General features: G+C 34.6%; 1 pseudogene; it reads left to right on the top strand.

Moving 5' to 3' along the window:
* The first annotated feature begins 7,429 nt into the window (after positions 1-7,429).
* The window catches only part of LOC111156585, a 32,957-nt pseudogene continuing 26,006 nt past the window's right edge, over positions 7,430-14,380 (top strand).

The raw sequence follows: 14,380 nt of genomic DNA, 5'->3' as shown, positions 1-14,380 counted from the left end.
TGCACTGTATTTTAATGATGATAAACAACTAGAATGTCTGTGTGCTCTATGTTACAGGCTCAGTGATCATATAGGACACCATTGTTCAACAATGAGTCACTGACATACCTAATATGTCCAACAGTGATTTTGACATAGTACTTACATCTGAAATTCCTGTGAATTCAAATATTCAAAATTACTTTTCTTATAACTCTCTTGACTTAAAAAAGCTTCCCTCACACATATAACTGCTCATTTTTTGTTCTCTATGAAATCTTTTGTGAAAATTCTTTTGTGGTTTTTTTTTTTGTTTTTTTTTTTTTTTTTTAGTGTGTACACTCTGTTAATTCCTTAGAGTGAATTTGTCATTCTATATTAAATGGATACTAAATCAATGTTATTCATTTGGAGATAATGTTGGTTAATACTTAGGGAACTTCATATTATGCAAAATAAATGTCCCTGAGGAGCAGATTGTTAGTGAAATAAATTTGAAGAAATTGCCAAGTTTGGAACATCATTAGAATAACCCTAGGGGGGGTGCCTGGGTGGCTCAGTGGGTTGGGCCACTGCCTTTGGCTCAGGTCATGATCTCGGGGTCCTGGGATCAAGTCCCGCATTGGGCTCTCTGCTCGGCAGGGAGCCTGCTTCCCTCTCTCCCTCTCCGCCTGCCTCTTTGTCTACTTGTGATCTCTCTCTGTCAAATAAATACATAAAATCTTTAAAAAAAAAAAAGAATAACCCTAGGATACCCACCTACCTGCCAGCCAGTCCCAGCCATACCTCTATGAAATTCTGTCACAGCAATTCTAGGATGGCTCCTAGGATCTGTTCTTCACATACACTTTCCCATGTATTTCCAAATACAGGAAATTCTAGGCATTTAATGCCCCTTAAAATAACCATGGTTGCATGATATGAAATGGACCAGTAAGAAAATTAAATAAAATATCTCTGGTTGAAATCACTACTCTTAGAGAGATTTTTTAAAAAGCTGGTACCTTTTGCTCCATGTATCAAACTTTATTTGGTATTAAAAATCAATATAACTCAATTTATACTGCATATGTAATCAGGTCTCACAATGAATGTTTTTGTTTTATTCTTTTGTAGGCTATTTTTTAAACCACATATCATCTTTTGTTGGAGAAAGTGATTATTTAGCCCTATATATTTGCACACAAATGTTAATGTTCCATCGTGCATCCATTTCCTGAAGCGTGGGAAGGAAAGGATTTGGAATCTGCAACATTGCCTACAGTTCATTTAATTATGATTGCATATTTGGTTAGGGACAAAGTAAATTCAATGAAGCATTAAAATCAAACATCCCTTTAATTAAACTGGAAAAGAGACTGAGTTTGTCTTAGATATTGTTTATTTTTATTAATAGGATGAGAATACTGTCTCCAAAGAAGGTATAATTTCTGTGAACTAAAGATACTTCTATCCAGCTGTATTTTCTGTAAGCTTGAGTTTGACCCATGTCTCATTCGGTTTACTATTTCCTGAACAATGGGGTGCCTGGATGGCTCAGTCAGTTAAGTGTCTGTGTTCGACTCAGGTCATGATATCAGGGTCCTGGGATTGAGCCTCGAGTGGGGCTCCCTGCTCAGTGGGGAGCCTGCTTCTCCCTCTCACACTGCTGCTTCCTCCTGCTTGTGCTCTCATTCTTTGTCTCTCTCTCTCTCAAACAAATAAAGAAATAATTTTTTTAAATTCCTAAATAATGGCTTTTAAAGCATGAAATGTTATACAAATTGTTGTTGTTACTGTTATATTATGTAGTAATTTTCACACTCACAGATGGTACACATGGACTTTACCCAAATCATGAAGGATTTAGGAAAATTCACAACCTTCAAAATGATTGGCCTATACTTAAGCTCGAAAGACTAAGCAAGTTCTGCTTATATGAGAGAAACTGTGCAGCTGCTTCTCAAATTAATTAAAGCTAAAATCACAAAGCCTTATCTCAGTGATAACTTCACTGTGTTTTTAAATTTTTTGATAAGTCATAGTAAGAAATACATTCCACTTTGAATCACTAGTTACATATATTCCCAATCCTAATTCTCATCGTGAAAGAATTCATCTGTCCCTTATATATTTGAAATGGCTCTCCATATGTAATATTTACATTATAAAGAATCTTTTTACTAAGAAACTTTCTGGGCATAAAAAAATACTTCAATTAGCGTCAAATATACTACATTTTTCTTCATACTCAAGAAAAGTTTAAGTAACTATTAGCAAATGCATCTCTCTGTAAAATGGCAATCCGCCATCCCCCCCGAGCCTATTACAAATAAAGTATGATAGATAGATAGATAGATAGATAGATAGCATGGTGGGTCATTTTCACAGTGGTAATGATCTACCCCTACAATATGTTCCATGCGATTGTACTGTTTGAACTCATGTGTTTACAGACAAAATTATAGATGTAACTTTTTCATCGGTAGACATTTGTTGGAGCTGTAAAAAGGTAACTGTTTCTAGTTAGAGGACATCTGTGGCTGCTGGTCATACTTTATTTCAGAAATATTTTTTTGTTTTTTTCAGAAAAATAATAATCTGAAAGAAAAAAAAACTAATTGAAACAAAAATTAAATTGTATCCAAACAACATAGGCAAATGCAAAGGAAAAGAAGAAAGCATTGAAAAGACTGGTATATGTAGTGTTTGTCCCCAAGTGTGTTTTTATTCCCTCAGTTTATTTTATTCCTTACCTTAAGCTATCTATTTCCCTTCTCTCTTTCCACTTTTCTCCAAATTTCTCTAACATTCTAGGAAAAGCCAATGGACTCATTTTTAAAATAAAATGTTTATCTTGTATTTAAAAAAAAGTTACAGAATTCAAATTTGCAAAGATAAATGAAGATAGAATGAAGTATTCATCATGAGGTCCATTAAAAACAAACTACTTTTAAACGGAGATTTGATTTATATGCAATTTCAGAGCCTACTCTTGATGCATAAAGTGGAGTATAACTCTATCTTCATCAAACTGGCACCACCTGAGGCCAGTTTAGTAAAATAACTAACCATAAATATCTTGGCATCCCAAAAATACACTCAACTAATTACTTGTTCTTACTTGTTTTCAATACAAGGCTCTCAGGTAATCACAATACAGTGATGTCAGTGAGAAAGACTTGTGGAAGCTAATACTTTCCTCGTGTGTGTGTGTGTGTGTGTGTGTGTGTGTGTGTGTGTGTTTGTATGGCCTCCTTCACTTTATGGTAAGTCTGAATAAGAGAACAATAAATATATGAACAAGTCATGAGGATTTAATATGCAGTATTCCTACTTTGGTTCCTAGATACTGATTTTTCTGGAATTTACTAGAAGGCTTTGTCCCCACAAAGAATACCAATGACCAATGTATTGCTTGTAACCCACCAAGTTAGCAAAACACTAAAACAGAAAGATGGAACTTTTGAAGAATTGAAATGACTCAGTTCACATGATATCTTAAAATTCCGGTGAAAATCGTCTGAAGAAAGTCTTTAATTTTTATTGAAAATTTTGATGTTTCATTATAAAGTAAAAAGTAAGTGTGCAGGGGTTTTGTTTTTGTTTTCCCTTTAGGATTTGTCATAAACCCATTTTTTTTTTATATTTAGAGTAAATATTCCAAGATCTGGACTTACTCCTGCCAAAGTACACATTATTTTAAAATTCTCTATATCATTCATGCATTTCCCCAGCCAGCCTGCAAATATCTTCAGTGCCAGATTATTGTTTTTTAGCACTATATCTGTAGCGCTTAACATAAGATGCACAAGCACATAATAATAATTAAATGATATTGGGGCGTCTGGGTGGCTCAGTGGGTTAAGCCTCTGCCTTTGGCTCAGGTCATGATCCCAGGGTCCTGGGATCGAGTCCTTATTCGGGCTCTCTGCTCAGTGGGGAGCCTGTTTCCTCCTCTCTCTCTCTCTGCCTGCCTCTCTGCCTACTTGTGATCTCTGTCAAACAAATAAATAAAATCTTTAAAAAATAATAATAATAATTAAATGATATTAAATGATGGCAGTATATAACATTAAGAGCCTACTACATGCCACACATTCTTTTAAGTATTTTATGTACCTTAAATCATACTTATTCTCAGATGTTATTATTATACCAATATCAGAAATGAATAAACTAAAACAGAGAGAAATTATGTAACTTGTCCAGAGTTAAACAACTAGAAAGCTGATATTCTGAACTAGGGAGTCCTCTAAACACTATGTTATAGTGCTTTGAGAATAAGTAAATCCAAAATAAATATTTGCTGATTGCACAATTAAATGCAAAAGTCTGTCACACAGTAGATCTCAGTTACATAGTAGAAGGGAAAAGAATATCGCTAATAACCAATCCAAAAAACTGATCTTGGAGATGGGTGTTTGTTATGTATATAATATCGCTTACCTTTTTTGAGGTGTTACAACCACCTTTTGGGGAGTGGAATATTACCTGAAGTGATGTATAAAATTTTAAAATCCTATCAGCAAATGAGAAACATACCATCTCTCAGGAGCTGAAATCAATATAACTTCTTATGGTTCTATTGGAGGAATGAGGGTGAGGAATGATAACCAAGGAATTAATTAAATATATAAATAAGAGAAATCAATTAATTAAGTTCCAAGATTGAATATTTAAGTCAGGTTTAAATAAGGCTTTGTGTTAGAACTATTTGTAAGAGCAATAGCCTCACTAAATATGGATGATGTGGACATGTGTTGAAGCATAAAATAAAGCTGTTGGAGAAATTTCTCAAGTAGACTCTTACTGTCTACTGCTAAATACTCATTTAGTGTGACTTTCTTAATACCTTCTGGCATTAGGGAAATGCTGTTGTGTTTAACATTTTCTAAAACTAAAGATTAATAACTTTTAAATTATGCTCAGACAACAATGAAATAATGCTGTTCTCCTTAAGATGTGAATCTTGCTAACTTCTCTGGTCTGATACATGCAGTGAGTAACCCACAGCAACATAACTGCTGTTATAATTTAATTAGTCTTTTCTTTAAGTGAAACTTAAGCTCCTTTTCATCTACTTGTACCAAGTTCTTCAAATCCTTTGATAGGCATAATCTCATCTCATGCATTATATATATTAACAGCCAAAAAAATCATACAGTATTCAGAAATTTTATGTATCTTTTTAAAAGCAAGTGCCTGTAGAGGTTGTACTCAGAAATCTGAGATCTGTTCTAGCTAACTAGTTGCCAGAATATGTTTGAGTTTCCAAATAATTGCACCATTTGACATCAAAATAAGTATGATAATGAACCAGGAGGCCATTGCACATGCATATGTAACCAAATGTATGTACATGGTTACTTAACAAGCAGTTCTGAATTAGAACCCCCAAATCATCCATTTACTAATAATTAGATGGTATGTGCATGATTGTGTATGTATGGATAGGGAAGGTCAACAGGAAGCTAACGAGCTGAAATATGTTGGATTATAGATATATTTCATATTCAGAAAAACCTATTAGTGATGATCTTCATTTGTGAGTTTCATGTAACATTGAAATAGTCAAAGCATCCTGGTCAAGTACATGTTTTAAGCTGATGATGCAGCATCTATTATGTCATGGAGTAAAAGCATCTAGGGTTAAATAAACACATAAAAATATTTTTCATGCCCACATATTTCAATGAGTACCATATTTATTTTATATTTGTAATGAAATTTGCAGCCAATTTAGAAGGTGCCAAGGTGAATGGAGAGCTTGAGTTACATTGTAGACTAGATGTTCTGGCAGGACCAAATTCTGGCAAATTTAGGAGACAGATGAAACTTAACCAACATGGTCTTTCTTGCTAACTTACTATCCTCAAGACATTTCCTCTAGTTGTCCTCATTGGTTTATTTCCTCCAAGTTTATTTTCTTTACCCTTTCCTGAGTTGATCCTATCCAAAAGATTGAGCACATACTGTAATTGTTAAATGTACAACTCCCGCCTTAACCACTCGCCTCAGGTCAAATGTGGAAACTCAGTCATTTATCCAACTTATTCAATCAAATGTCATAAAGAGATCTACATTTATCAGGCCTGAAACACAAATATTAATTGTTCTTCATTAAAATGGAATAGACACCCATACCAAAACTTTCAGTGAGGTTTACTAAAGATAACCTCTCTTATCCAAAGACCCATTACATTCAATCTATCTGTAAACCCTTTCAGTTATACTGGCCAAATATATTTTTCAACAATTCACTTCTCTTCATCCTTTTACTACCCACCTAGTTTATGCTACCATTATCTCTCACTGCATGCTACAAGGTTAACCAACTACTCAGCATCTATTCAGATATTATGGCCCCATGACTAATGTCCATCCCGATTGGTTGGTGACTTTCTGATTGACAGGTGTAAGAGGCTATAAAAGCTAAAATAAATGTGTTTAATTTCATTCTTGTCTAATGGTTTTCCCTGATTCCTCTCATTACTGCAAACTATTTTTCTGCATTACTGATGAAGGCATCATCTATTTAAATCAAATAATGGCTTACATCACTCTTCTGCTTAAAACCCTACAAAGGCTTCCCCTTGCTTGTAGAATAAAACCCCAGCTCCGAGCTTTGATTTAAGAACCCTGTGTAATTTGGTACTGCCTATATTGTAAATCTCATCTCTTACTATTCCATAATTTGCAGTGCTTCAGGCACAATAGCCTTCTTTCTATGCCTGGAACACTTCAAAGTCTTACTTACCTTACACCAACTTTCCCTTCTGTCATAATCATTCTCTCCTTTCTGCTCACTTGACTAGCTCCCTCTCACCCTTCAGGTCTAAGCTTAAATGTCACCACCTCAGAGAAGCTTTCATGTTCTACAACAGCCCTCACCAGTCAACCTTTATTTGATTATTTTTTATTTTGATTGCCATTATAATAATTTATTTGCTTTTCACTATTTGTATCCTCTCTTGATAACCTGTCCTTTAGAACAGGCAACTTTGTTTCTGCATTATACCTGTGCCTACTTCTTAGAATATACTACAGGCTCAGTAAATATTTGTTGACTATTTTGTCAGGGATTGTTAACAGGGGAGTATGTTTTCTTTTTGTTTGTTTGTTTGTTTTGTTTTTGTTGTTGTTGTTTGTTTTGCTTTTTGGATTTTTTTTTGGGGGGGGAGTATGTTTTCTAAAGAATTCATTTACCAAGTATTTCCTGAGCATTCACTTTGTACACAGTATTTTGTTAGGTGTTGGGAAACTGAAATGGAAACAAAGTCCCTGCCTGAAGTTTCTCACAGACTAAAGGGGAGATAGCTTGCTCACCAGACAATGAGAGCGCTGGGATAGAAATGCTAGTTAGACATAAGAGCAGGTGTGGGGAGAAAGTTCAGCTACACTTGAATACTACAGTGGGATAGCAGGTTGTAGAAAGGAATGCATGAGATAATTCCTGCTGTGAGCCTTGATGGCTCTAATGGTATCATTCTTCTGCAGACAGCAAGGTGCTCTCACAACTAGCAGTTGGATTGGGGAATCTAAAGTCAAGCAGGGCTTTGGGATGCCCTCTGACCCCACGATCATGCTACTAAGAAGCCGCCCACTTTGTCAAAGTAAGGAGTCAGTTGTGCCAATGATAGCTGCTACACTGTGGAATGACCCAGATTTGGGTATGTTATTGGCCAGTATTGATTTAGGGGTCTCTTTTCCTGTTAGACTGTGAGAAGGTTAAGAGAGCTTGGCACAAAGAAGGAAGTAGAGGAAGTGCTGAATGGATAGACAGGAGTGAAGGGAGAAGAAAGGGAGGAGAAGAGGGATGAAGCAAGGAAGCTGGGAAATAAGGAAAGAAGAAAAACCAGTACAACAATTTCTTGCTGTAAGGAGTTAACAAAATAGTGACAGACATTTGTCAGAGTTTGGGTTATTTTCTGCTATCAAGTATGTCCAGTGCCTGGCCACTTCTGCAACATTTTTAAAATCTGTGTAAAACAGGGAAAATTGCCCAGATTTGTGACTTCCTTTGGTTTTTCTCCTATAACATTTTTGATGCAAACATAAAGCCTTATAAACTGGCAGACAATGCAACAAGGCTGAATAGAAACTGGCTGGCTTCAAGTTTATTATTTGAGGTCAAAAAGAAATGAGGCTTGAAATAGCAGCCAGCAGGTCTGAACTCACCAGGAATCAAATGAATCAGATTTGGTATGAGCTGAATTGTTTGGTTTTGTTAGTTCTTTTTACTAAAAACAAAAAAACAAAAAACAAAACAGTTTTAGAGCAGAGATTCTATAATTGCTTTTTTTTTTTTTTTTTCAGTCTTATAATTGTCTTGAAAATAGCTGTGGCCATTTTGTCATTCTGCTCTGGGCTAAATTTCAGTATGCATTTGACCAACCATATTAGAAATGCATCAATAAATATATTGATTATATGTGGTATTTCCTGCTTCTGTCTCAGGAGTATCATTTAGAGAAAGCCAGAGATTCTTACTTTAGCATAAGAAAACACACACGCACATATATGTACCTATGTATGTGTGCACATGTGTATATACATACAATCTTTTTTTAAGATTTTATTTTTTTTATTTGAGAGAGATAGTGAGAAAGAATGAGAGGGAACACAAGTGGGGAAAGGGGCAGAGAAAGAGGGAGAAGCAGACTCCCCACTGAACAAGGAACCTCATACTGGGCTCAATCCAAGGACCCTTGGAGCATGACCTGAGCCAAAGGCAGACACTTAACTGACTGAGCCATCGAGGCTCCTCAACGCACAATCTTATTACCATATGTAAATAACATGTAATGAGGATCAACTAAAAAGCCTACCTCTTTTTTCCAGAAATTCTCAAAATATCTGTTGCTATCTACCGTCTCTCCCAAGAAAATGTCTACTGTTAGAACAAAGGCATCTATGCCATAATGCTGTATCATGTATGATGCACACTTAAGTTGATTTGGCCCAATGTCTTTGCTTCCTAAGCATAGATATGCAAGTAGGATCTTATTTTCCTCCTGTTTGCTGCATGCTTTGTTTACTAGCCATAGTAATTCCCTAGGCAGTTTTGGTAGTTCCCTCCCCAGCTCCACCTTTAGACAAAATGCCTACGTAAGCCAATAGCTGTCCATTGGTCCATTTTCTTTTTCTGAGGTGTGTTTTAGCTTAGATATATTCTATTTCTTTTACTTTTCTCATTTTACATCACTATGTCCCACATCATCAACACCCACTCAATTTAGTTGACTATAATTCATGATTCATTGTCATGATTCATTGATCATTGTTGAACCTTTACCAAAATGAATGTTTATTTTGTCCTAAATTTGCATTTGATACATTTTAAAACATACTTTTGAAATATTATATTCCTTTTATTCTGGAAATATTCCATAGTATAATTTGAGGTAAAACAAGCTATATTCTTTTGTTGTGAAGAAACCTAGGTTTTACTCTAGAAATCATAATTGCTTTTGAACCCTTCATTTTGGTAAGAAACCATGTGTTCCATTTTTATCAGTCTATAGAGTGGTCACTTAGCTAACAACATGTGTGTTTCCTGGTGTCATTGGAAATATTTTTGTCCTTCAGGACTTCTTTGATTCTGTGTAGCTCAGGCAAAAGAGTTCCATGTTGACTTTCTAATCTGGACTACATTAAGGCTCATGACTCTATACCGCATGTAGCTGGGAGTCTCCTTCAAGTTGGTAATCAACATATGACTGACTTTACTGAGTAGTTAAATGAATGATGCTGTTTATGCCATGCTACCTAGTACAGATAGCATGAAACCATGTCTGCATAATTGCCCCAAATCTTACTACAAATGAAAATATTAGTGTCTCAGTATCTGTTATATGTCAGAATCTTTTCCACTAAAAATGAAGGATTCTCCTGCATGAACAGAGCAGTCCTGCTTTGACTCTCATTTCTCTTTCTCTTCATGGATCTCAGCCTTGCTAAACGAACAACAATAAAACAAACAAACAAGCAAAAAACAATGAATTGATGTGTCTTAGAGAGCAGACACTATAGAATGACACTGTACACATGTTGCCTCCTCTGAGGTCTGTTTCTTTTAAAATAAATGGCAGTAACTATATTAATGGTGTTATGCTAACTTTTTATACAAAGATTATTTTTATCATCATTAGGAATGCGGCTGAGTTTGTGTTGCTTATCCAGGTAGGGGAGATGAGTTTTTCCAGAGTTGTTTATAAATATTGCACATTATCCCATGCATTGGCAGAAACGTAAGTTGGTAGTATGGAAGCAGCCTCTGTGAAACAGAAAGTAGCTAAACAGGAAACACAGAATTTCAATCCCCAGTTCTCTGGACAGCTGAGCCAACTAACCATATGTTCTTGATGTGCACTGTAGCAAGTATCATAGTATTTCAAGATGGGAGAAAGCTTAGAAACCATCAAGCTTAAAATCCTTTTAAACTTTCAGTTAAAACTAGGTTTGTTGAGCAGAAGAATTCCAAATAAAACCCAGCAGGGAGATTTGACTAAAAGGGGAAAAACGGTGTAGTACCTCTTGATGTTTTAAGCTTTCAGCTAACTCAGTTCATAAATTTAGTATATTTACTTACTCAATCATTTTTATTAAGTATAAAGAGTCTTCTTTGAAAAACTTAACTTTGATTTATTGTAATTATGTAGATAGAAGTGAAAAGATAAAAAAAATCTTATTAAAAGGCTAAATTAGCCTTACATAAACTTATCTTTCTAAAAAGTGGACAGTATAGTGTTGCCTCTCTTTATCAACAAAGCTAGAAATAAGATATGACAGGTAATGATACTCCTCTGTAACACATAATTTCTTTCTAAGTTCTCAGAAAACCAAATGTCACTGAGTGACGTATGAAGTCTGCAAGTGTTAACCATGAAAGCACTTTTCAAGCATCCATTTTTTTCTAAAATACATGATTAATATAACTTCTGTGGTAGACTAGAAATAGCTGTATCCCTTAACAAACTTCTGGGAACATTAAATATGTGGCAATAGTGACTATTTTGATATTCATCAAACATTTCTAGAGTTTAAAAACTTAAGAATCTTTAACATAATTCATGGGTTGAATAATAAATATTGTTCTGTATGTGAATCAAAAAATATCTGGTCAAGTTCTTCACATGGATAGAAATTTTCAAATAGTTAAAAATATCAATCACATTTTCATACAAGGTTGGTATACAGGGTCTGTGCCATTTTGTTTGTGTTTGATTTACTACAAGAAAAATAATCGTGATTTCTTAATAAATGTTTGAACTGAAAATTTTATTCCTAAAGGTATTATCTAGCTTCTATAAAGCTTGCTTTCCTCATCAATAGAAGCAGATAATAATAGCATATACCTCACAGCATTATTATGACAACTAAATAGGATAATTCTTAGAGGTGCTTAATATAGTATATGGCACTTAAACAAACAGTAAGTACTAGCTTTTAATTATATTTTAGATTCAAGTGAGAGAAAATTTTTAACAATGACACAAACTGGTTTGGAAGTGTTTAGGTTTAGAAGTCACTATTTATCGAAACATCGTAGATGGGATCCTTGGAATGTTTGGCCTAGATCAGTACTTCCCAAATTTGATTCAGAAGAGAATTTCTGAAGGAAATTTTAAGCTACAAATAAGAGTGCTATTCTAAGCTTACTCTATCAGACTCTCCAGGACTGAGGCCTGAGAATCTGGATTTTTACCACCCTCTCCAGATGGTTTGCTTTTGTGATGGAGAACTACTTGTCTAGATAACTTCTAAAATACTTAGATATTCTGCAAATCAATGTCTAAATCTAAAGAGGTAGCTTTTATAATAAATGGAATCTGCACAGCTTTCATATTTGACAGGCTTTTACACTGCCCCAAATCTCAGACATGCGTATATAAATGAATAAGAATTTATGCTAATGAGATACATTTCCTGAGTGCTGCTGAGTTCATCGAAGTTTGGTTTTTAGAGCTTTCTAAAGATACCTGATGGCATATATCATTCTGGTCTCTTTGCAATTATTAATTCAAAACTTCCTAAGCTGATGGTCCTGGAACACTGTTCTGCAAAATGTTATTGAGAAGCCACATAAATGATATTTTTCTTCAAGTAAATTTTGAGAACAGTTTTCTTCAGTCTAGTATTTCTCTATCCCTTGACTTCTTAAAGCCTTCGATATGTTATTGTTGTTTGTGAATCTCTAGGAAAGGTGTATAATCAGGCACATCAAAAGCTATTTAGATCATGAGTTCTTTATGGGGTGCCTACCTACTGGTATTCTTTAAAAAAGGTTTTATAAAACAATTTGGAAAATGTTACGACTTCAACCATTATGTCCCAAACACAAATTTAAAATGTTAAATAGTTTGAGATATAAAGCATGACAGAGACCAATTCAGTAGTCATTTAATCTTGCAAAGGAAATAAATTATAGGTGATATTTTTGAGAATCTGAACCTATATTGGATTTTAGTATGAAGATCTTCAATTTTGTTCTGAAAATAAAGCTTCTTATAAATAAATTAAAACCCAAAGAGTTATCAGTTCACCATTTTCACTCAAATTTCCAAGACATTGGTGGAGAAACTAGTCTTTTGTTATTATCAAAAGGCAGCACATGGAGACTATACCAGCTAGTTTTAGGAAGATAATTAATTGGTTTACACAGTAATTTATAGTCCAGTGACAAGCTCAGTAAACACATGAATTAATAAACAGTCATAATAAGATAAAATAAAAAATATGAAACCAATCCATTTCACTTCTACAGAGAATCCAGGATGCTATACTAAAGAGCATACTAGTTTGGCAAGATATTTTTTTGTGTGTTAATGAAGAAAAGATTACAGATATATCCATTAACTTGAGTGTCTTGGTCTTTCCATGTGACATAGAAATATGTGAACCTTAATATCTTTTTAGATGAATTATGTCCATATTCATGACTACAGTTTTAGGCTCACTAACTTTCTTTTGTAACCATGGGATTTAAAAAAAAGTGTTATTTCAAGTATATAACTTTTGTCAGAAGTAATGGGAGTGTTGGGTTTGTATTTTATTAAAGAAGTGTGCTTTTATAATTTACTTTAAGGTAGAATGAACCCATCATTTTGATCATATGGAATAATGAAAATGAAAAAGTAAAAAGGGCATAGTTTATTGAGCTCACTCTTTCTAATCACCTTTCTTGTTTAATTATCAGCTGCTCATGCTTGCAGATAACTTCTAGGCCAGGATCACGACCCTGTCGTTTCAACAGAGGGGGGCTACATCTATATGCCTTTACCAACTTTTATTCTCATTTTTTTTTTCCCCAAAAGGTGGGACAGCGTGAGCAAAGCTGGAAGATTCTAGTCTCTTTCCATTGCACAGGCTAGTAGAGATAGTATGTCTATGTTCTTGACATAGAGAATAAAAACATACATTCCTAGAAGGTAGATAGGAAGCCAGGGTGTGACTAAAAAGTTGCCAGGTACAAAATCACTGTGCGTACAGTGTGAAATTGGGCAGGATTTTTCTATTCCCACTTTAACTTCTGCAGAAAATGGTCAGTTAAGTGGGGCTAAATGGATTGTAGCTGTTAACCTGTGAATCCTTGTAGTTTGGGGATCAAACTGCCATATATTCTCAGGAAGTCATCTGGTCATGCTAATAATAGAGGAAGTATTTTTATTATCACATAATTTCTGCTAAACATATTTAAATACTTTCACGATGCCATTCAGCTTTCAAATCCTGCAGAGTCACTGTTGAAGGCTATTAGTAACAACTATTGTTTGGGTTCTGCAATGATCAGAAGACCCAAGAGTGGATATTTCTATAGTGTAAGCACCAGAAGCAGATTTGGCCTGAGGTTCGTGAGCTTTATGCTTCAATCCCTGTCTTGTGGGGCCCTATATAAGGGCTTGCACTTAAACTTGTGATTTTAAAAATTATTTTTCTGGCAAAAGGGATCCCCTATGTTGTAAAAAGATCAGATGTTACAAAACTGGGATCAACCTTTGTCATTCTTTTCATTTCTTTATCTCTACCATTGTATATATTCAAGGTAATCCATCAATCTAGTTGTTCAGGCAATGGGACAAATGATAGCCTTATTAATTCTGAAAATACTATGACCCATGACATTACAGTTACTTTCTGTAAGTAACTTTCTGTAAGTAGTTTCTGTAAGAAGTTTCTTCTTGACACATTAATATTAAAATAAAGCTTCTCAAGTTCACTTTATTCTAAAAAGTGGCGGGATTCACTCTTTAATTTATTTATTTATCCAGGACACTTTTATTCAGTAACTGTGTTGCAACACAATTTTGGGCAGGTACAGAGATAAAGTGTAATTAATAAGAAGAGATTTTGTCCCTCAGTTTGTTTGCTAGCTCTGCACTGGGGATGAGCAAGGAAGGTAATTAGTGAAATTCTCAAG

The sequence above is a fragment of the Enhydra lutris genome, unplaced genomic scaffold, assembly GCF_002288905.1.
Source record: "Enhydra lutris kenyoni isolate GAN:26980312 unplaced genomic scaffold, ASM228890v2 scaffoldscaffold47, whole genome shotgun sequence".
Classification (NCBI taxonomy): Eukaryota; Metazoa; Chordata; class Mammalia; order Carnivora; family Mustelidae; genus Enhydra; species Enhydra lutris.
The sequence above is the reverse complement of the archived record's forward strand: the minus strand, read 5'-3'. Positions and strand labels throughout refer to the sequence as shown.